Here is a 7746-nt window from a genome sequence, read left to right as displayed (position 1 = left end):
TGTTGGTTAGTACTCCTTGGCCATCCTTGATAATCTCACCCTTCTGCTTCCTTCGTCACTGACCTTCAGACCAGATGGTGGATAGAATGTTCGAATACCATACGTGCCTCATGTTGGGAAACGTAGTATTTCAAAAAAAATCCTACGATCACGCAAGATCTATCTAGGAGAAGCGTAGCAACGAGCGGGGAGAGTGTGTCCACGTACCCTCGTAGACCGAAAGCGGAAGCATTTAGTAACACGGTTGATGTAGTCGAACGTCTTCGCGATCCAACCGATCCAAGTACCGAACGTACGACACCTCCGTGTTCAGCATACGTTCAGCACGATGACGTCCCTCGAGCTCTTGATCCAGTTGAGGACGAGGGAGAGTTCTGTCAGCACGACGGCGTGGTGACGGTGATGATGAAGTTACCGGCGCAGGGCTTCGCCTAAGCACTACGACGATATGACCGAGGTGTGTAACTGTGGAGGGGGGCACCGCACACGGCTAAGAGAAGACTTGGTGTGACTTTGGGGTGCCCCCCTCCCATGTATATAAAGGGGGGAGGAGAGGAGGCCGGCCCAAGGGGGGCGCGCAAAGGATGGGAGTCCTACCTGGACTCCCGGTCCAAGTAGGATTCGCCCCCCCCCTTTTCCTATTCCAACAAGGGGGAGAGAGGGAAGGAGGAAGATGCGAGTAGGAAAGAGGGGGGGGCGACGCCCCCTCCTAGTCCAATTCGGACCAGTCCATGGGGAGGCGCGCTGCCTCCTCTTGTGGCCCTTCTCTCCTTTCCACTAAAGCCCAATAAGGCCCATTACTTCCCCGGGGGGTTCCGGTAACCTCCCGGTACTCCGAAACTTATCCGATACTTCCCGAAACCATTCCGGTGTCCGAATATAACCTTCCAATATATGAATCTTTACCTCTCGACCATTTAGAGACTCCTCATCATGTCTGTGATCTCATCCGGGACTCTGAACAAACTTTGGTCATCAAATCACATAACTCATAATACAAATCATCATCGAACGTTAAGCGTGCGGACCCTATGGGTTCGAGAACTATGTAGACATGATCGAGACACATCCCCAGTCAATAACCAATAGCGGAACCTGGATTCTCATATTGGCTCCTACATATTCTATGAAGATCTTTATCGGTCAAACCGCATAACAACATACGTTGTTCCCTTTGTCATCGGTATGTTACTTGCCCGAGATTCGATCGTCGGTATCCTCATACCTAGTTCAATCTCGTTACCGGCAAGTCTCTTTACTCGTTCCGTAAAACATCATCCCGCAACTAACTCATTAGTTACATTGCTGGCAAGGCTTATAGTGATGTGCATTACCGAGAGGGCCCAGAGATACCTCTTCGATACTCGGAGTGACAAATCCTAATCTCGATCTATGCTAACTTAACAAACATCATTGGAGACACCTGTAGAGAATCTTTATAATCACCCAGTTACGTTGTGACATTTGATAGCACACTAAGTGTTCCTCCGGTATTCGGGAGTTGCATAATCTCATAGTCAGAGGAACATGTATAAGTCATGAAGAAAGCAATAGCAATAAAACTAAACAATGATTAATGCTAAGCTAACGGATGGGTCTTGTCCATCACATCATTCTCTAATGATGTGATCCCGTTCATCAAATGACAATACATGTCTATGGTTAGGAAACATAACCATCTTTGATCAACAAGCTAGTCAAGTAGAGGCATACTAGGGACACTTTGTTTTGTCTATGTATTCACACATGTACTAAGTTTTCGGTTAATACAATTCTAGCATGAATAATAAACATTTATCATGAGGAAATATAAAATAACAACTTTATTATTGCCTTTAGGGCATATTTCCTTCACCTCAGGCACCCTGATGCGGAGCATCCTACGGTTGTCGCCATGGATCTACCTTCGTCTTCCCAAATGCCAAGTGGACCGAAGACAAGAGAACGTGCAAGAGCTACCGAGACCGAAGTGACCTCTCTCCTTAATGAGCTTCCAAATGAACCACGTGAAACATGGCTACTACCTCAATCGGGAATGCTATGTGTGCTTAGGTACGAAGAAGACCACCTGAGAGATGCTCGGAATGAAGATCAAGCTAGCATGGCTATAGACGAAGGATCACGAAAGGGCATCTTGCAAAGTCCACAGTGGTCGGACATCTGGCCCCTGGCCGGATGCCTGGTGCCCCCAGTCCAGCAACAACCACAGCAAGAAAGCACTGGAAGAGCTCCAGGAGCCAGACATCCGGCCTGCCCGGGAAATCCGGCCCAACGACACCCAAGGCCTACAGAAACTGGACCAGTCCCAGGCCGGACATCTAGCACCAGCCCCGGACTACATCTGGTGTCATGGAAAGCCCCGGATATCCAGCCCCCGGCCCAGATGTCCGGCACCTGCGCGTGCCTAACCGGGCCAGAGGCCCATGTATCCCATCTCCTCCTCACTTATTTCGTGAAACTCCATATATATGACCCCACCTCCTAGCTAGGGTTAGCAAAAATATATTGAGATTATCTAGAGGGCTTTGCTCATATACCACTCCTCTTGGAGATCAAGACCTCTTTTGTGGAGAAGACTATCGTCAAGACCTCATCTCCTTTGGATTTGAGAAGAATCTTATATTTGTGTTATTTTCCCTTGATTGTTCATGTTATGCTTGTGGATCTCATGTATGCTATTCTAGTGAACATGTGACCCGAGTTTGTGTGAGTGATTTCCTCTTTGTGTTCTTGTTGTTCTTCGCTTTCCCCCTCCAAGTGTGAAAATATCATGAACTGGGGTTCCACCCTACAACACACCCATTCTTTCATGGAAAAGGAATGTGCACCTCACAAATGACAACTTCCAAAGAGATTTCGGGGTTCCACCCTACAACACACCCATTCTTTCATGGAAAAGGAATGTGCACCTCACAAATGAGAACTTCCAAAGAGATTTCTCGGATGTTAGGATCATCTGAATGAACCCATGAGCCACCACTTTGCTGCTTGTGACCTGCCATTTGAACGGATGCCAATGTGCTCATGGCACCAAATAGTCTATGACAATTGATGAGTCCATTTTGCATCACTTTTAACCTTATGTTTTTCATAATAGCACCCATAAAGATATTTGGAAACACCTTAAGTACACACGCAACACCACTTATCATGTTGTTGGTTGTGTGGCATCGTCAATGGTTTCAGTGAATTTGCTGATGTCGTCGAGTGCATGTATGAGGTGTGATTTTTTTCTCTCGTTGCAACACACGGGTATGTTTGCTAGTTTCTTTAAAAATACGTGAACACTTTATCGGATTTGTATTGCATGTTTTCCTTTTTCTTTTCATATTCTACATGAACATCTTGTAAGTCACCGGTGAACTTTATGTAAATACCCGATGAATATTTTTTAAAATATAAGAACTTTTTCTAAATATATGATAAATACTTTTTTAAATGGTGATCATCGTTTTGGAATACATGGTGAACATTTTTCAATATTATCAAAATGATTGTAATACAAGCTGATAGATTCTAAAATGTATGCTGAACTTCTTTTTAACTATGCGCTGAAGTTTTCTGAAATATGCATTGCTCTTTTTTTAATCACATGATTAACATTTTACAAGTTTAAAATTTGAAAATTTAATACTTTTTGAAAAAATAAATATATAGTATATAGGGGAAAAGGTAAAAAAAAATCTCTATCTCTACCTAATAATAAAGCACGTAACGCTTCTTGCTACCTGATTTTCGTCCGTCCACCGTTTTATCGTTCGTACGTCAAGTTTCGATAGGCACCGAGATAGGCCGACCGAACGATCCAGCCCATGAGCTGGCACAGGCCCACCTATATATATATCCTGGTTAAGATTTCTAGCAGCCCTAGAGGCAGAAAAAAGATTAGATACAGATGGAATAAAGAACAAACACGCAAACAGAGGAGTCCCGTCTCGACATCGGCCATCTCGCCCGGTGAGGGACGGCCTGGGACAGTCAATGGCGGCGCTATCATCATTCTACTCACACATGATGGAGGTGAGGCGAGGGTGGCGGCGCCGGTCGCAGGGTAGGACGGGCGGCGACGGCGCTACGACGTCTGTTGTGGTGGCAGTGGCGAGGCTCCATGCATGCTCCTGCTCTCATGGCCAAGGAAAAAGGAAAGAATTGAGAGGCAGCGGAAGGAAGAGAGGGAGAAGGAGGTGCTGTGGGGTCGCGCTAGCTAGAGCTTCGGTGGGGCGGCATGCGCGAGGGCGCGGGAGGTGGATGGGGCACTGAGCGCGTGGAGGAAGGAGGAGGAGGCGCTCGGGGGAGCCTCGGTGGTGGCCACGATCCGATCTAGATCGACAACTGCGGGGAGGCCTTGAAGCAGCAGCAGCCGTTGAGAGGACTGGAGTGGGCTACGCTTCCATGTTGGATAGAGAGAAGAGAGGAAGGGAATCAGGAGTGTGTGGGGAGAAGACGTGGGGGAGAGACGAGGATGGATGAGGGTGTTGGGAAACCGGGGCCACCGAGGGGTGGCGACGGCCTCGTGCGTATCGCACGGGCTAGCCCCTCCCGTTTCCCCCACTTTACGTTAGGTGGGTATTTATCCCTTGACCCCCTACCCTTTATATAAAGCAACGAGGAGTCATCATTGTAACACCTGATCATTGATTAATAAAGCTGGTCTCCTCCATACTTCTCTGTGTCATTTACTTTCGCGTGTTCGACTACTTCGTCTACGACGCTCGCCCTCGCTCCGCAACCTCGTACCGGACTCGCCGGCGGAGTTGCGGAACACGTTATCAGCACGCTTCGCTCCATCAACTCTCCGTCAAGCCTGCATCAAGCCTGCATCACGCAGGCTTTCGTCAATCCCGCGGAGGTATAAGATTCGATCCCCACTTTTGCAAAAATGGATTCCTCCCATTACTACGATTCCGCTTTTGCGATTAGATTATTTTTCGGATTTGATCTACCTATGATGCGGATTTTCCTCCCAAGAACCGAGCGGACGAACACGTCGCCGACCAATGTCGATGTTCTTGGACTAAGAGGAACTTGTTGACTGCACTATAGGGAGTCGGTACAGATCGCGATCCAGATGATCGCGGTACCGCCGGAAAAGCACCAGATGTGCCATGCGCCGTCGTTTTTCCGGATGAACGCGACGAAGATCCGCATCCCGAGGCCGGCGTCCAGATGACGCCGTGCTGTCCGCGCCCCCGCTGGTCGCGCGTGAAGCGCCGTGCCCTGCTGGGCGCGACCCCGCTGGTCGCCGGCGCTGCCCTGCTGGCCGCGGCCCCGCTGGCCGCGTTGCGCAGCCCCACCCTGTCTCGCTGGCGCGTGCTCGCAGCAGCCCACCCCGATGGTCGGTGCCGCGTCGCCGCGCCGTGGCCGTGGCCACAGTCGCTGCCGACGCCCCGTCACGGGCCATGGCCGCGCCGCACCGTGGCCGCGCGCCCCGCTGGCCTCGCCTCGCGCCCCGCCTCGCGCCCTCGCTGGTCGCGTCGCCCTGCTGGTGGCTGCTGCCCGCGCGCGGTGGCCGCGCGCGTGCGTGCCCTGGCCGTCGCCGTCGCGTGGCGTGCCTTTGGCCGCCGCCGTCGGGCGGCGTGGCCGCCGCAGCCGCCGCCGTCGCCGTGGCGTGGCGAGGATGCCACAGCCACCGCTGCCCTTGCGTGGCTGCCGCCGTCGCCCTGCCCACTCGGGCGCTAGGAACCCTAGCGCGCCCCGGGTGTGGGCCGGGTGAGCCGGTCGGATGGGCCGGCCAGGCACTGGCTGCTGGGCCCGGCTGGGCCGCGGGCTGTGGAGACCCTGGTACACACAAAAAAAGTGGCGCAGGCTGCAGCGCGGAAAAATTGCGGTTTAGCCCCTGTAGTTTTCAGCTTTTGCGTGAGTTTTATTCCTGCAACAATATTTCGCGTAGAACCCCCTGGAACTGTCTGTTTTCGCTGAAAACACGTATTTGGGCTTTAAAATGCCTCGGGAATTCACTTTTTGGGCTATTTTTCACGTACTAGATGGGCTTAACATGCTATCTTTTGTAAACATGTTTTATTGTATGATTTTACTACTGTAGATTAATTGTTTTGCACTCTTAATCATTAAGTAAGTCATATAAGAACATGTTTTAGATAATGGAACGTCATTTTATTGAATAAGTTTATCAACATCGCTTTGTGCAAAAGATTACCTGCTGTAATCTCATAATTTTTGCATAAATCGCAGATGGCCGGAATTGTCAACAAGGAGTTTCCTGAGTTGGCCCAGACAGGGCTGAACTACCTGTCATGGTCCTCGGACTGCGAGATCTTTGTCCAGGGCAAAACCCTCCTGAGGGCAATCGGTAAGGGGGGCCAGCTGGCCGTCACTGATCTCAAGTTCGAAACTGAGAATGCGCAGGCTCTGCACTTTCTCCGTCATCACCTGTCACCTACTCTGAAAGATGAGTATATGGCTGAGCGCAGTGCTTCTGGCCTTTGGACCGCTCTTAAGCAGCGGTTTGAGCGGCTGAAGTACACTGTGAAGCCACGTGCAGAGGCAGAGTGGATCCGTCTGAGGTTTGCGGACTTCAGGACGGTTGGGGAGTACAATTCGGCTCTGCACCGGATTTGTACGACTCTTCGGTTGTGTGGTGCTGAGATTACCGACTCCCAGAAGATTGAGAAAACCCTATCCACTTTCCACCCCGACGCGGTCCAGTCCTTATGGAACTACCGCCAGGGGAACTACACGAGGTATTCAGAGTTGATTGACGTCCTCCAGGTGGCGGAGGCGCAGGACGAGGTTCTCAAAAAGAACTTTGTCGCGCAACCACTTGGGGGGAGTTCTCGCCAAGAGGTGAACGCTCTCAAAGTCCGCAAGCCTCAACAGAAGAAGAGGGGCCGGAAGGGCAAGAAGAAGGGCCCTCACCCCCCGCCCCGGCTAAGCAGAACAAGCCAGGCAAGGGAGGGCAAAGGCCTCAGGACTGCTTCCGTTGTGGCTCGGTGGAGCATTTCTCCCGCCAGTGTCGCGCACCATAGGAGGTCGTTGATGCATATAAGGCTCGGAAGGCGCGTGAGACGCACCTCGCCTTGGTTCAGGAGGGAGCACCACCGGCGCCCATGGCGGCACCCGTGATGATCGCTACTCCCCCTGCTGCGCCCATAGAGGCGACCCCAGCGGTGCCCATCGCGGCAGCTTTGGCGGTCTCTACCGACGCCCACGTCGCCATGGAGGTTGACCACATGGTCGCCTCGGCGGCGCCGCCACTAGACATTGACGCTGCCTCCAAGATGATTTCTAAGGAGGATCAGCTCACTAGTATGGAGATTGCGGCGGAAGTGAATGGCTTCTTCACCGAGTCCACTTAGCATACCTCTTTGGTTATCATGATTCCGTGATTTGATACAATAAAATTGAATAAATTCGATTTGGTTGTAAGCTCTATGAGAGCATAAACTTATTCTTTACTTTGGCGATTGGATGACATTTATTCATTTATTCCATTATTTATACATGATAGCATGTTATGTTCTGAGATGTGTGCATTTACTTTTAATGTATTTTCTTCCTCATTACATTAATTAGATGTCATATTTTAGAACGCGCGTGGCGCCCGAATGGAGGAGACGTGCCTTACCGATAGCGCCACCACTCATACCATTTTACGAGAAACTAAGTACTTTGAGTCCATTAAAAAATCTCCGGAAAGTATTATGACAATCGCCGGCTGCGGTTCTCACATAGTTGGCTCCGGACGAGCCACTATTATACTCCCCATGGGAACAACTTTGATCATTA

The 7746-nt window shown here is 50.6% G+C and overlaps 1 long non-coding RNA gene across 1 annotated transcript; it reads right to left on the bottom strand.

Moving 5' to 3' along the window:
• Positions 1 to 1618: 1618 nt before the first annotated feature.
• On the bottom strand, positions 1619 to 4458 carry LOC141026295 (uncharacterized). Its single transcript, XR_012188186.1, has 3 exons — positions 3914 to 4458; positions 2910 to 3832; positions 1619 to 2828 (listed from the first exon to the last, which is right to left on the bottom strand). It is a non-coding gene; the product is annotated as an uncharacterized lncRNA (long non-coding RNA).
• Positions 4459 to 7746: the final 3288 nt, after the last annotated feature.

The sequence above is a fragment of the Aegilops tauschii genome, chromosome 6 (genome assembly GCF_002575655.3).
Source record: "Aegilops tauschii subsp. strangulata cultivar AL8/78 chromosome 6, Aet v6.0, whole genome shotgun sequence".
Taxonomy (NCBI): domain Eukaryota; kingdom Viridiplantae; phylum Streptophyta; class Magnoliopsida; order Poales; family Poaceae; genus Aegilops; species Aegilops tauschii.
Note: the sequence above shows the minus strand (reverse complement) of the source record. Positions and strands in the feature narration are given on the sequence as shown.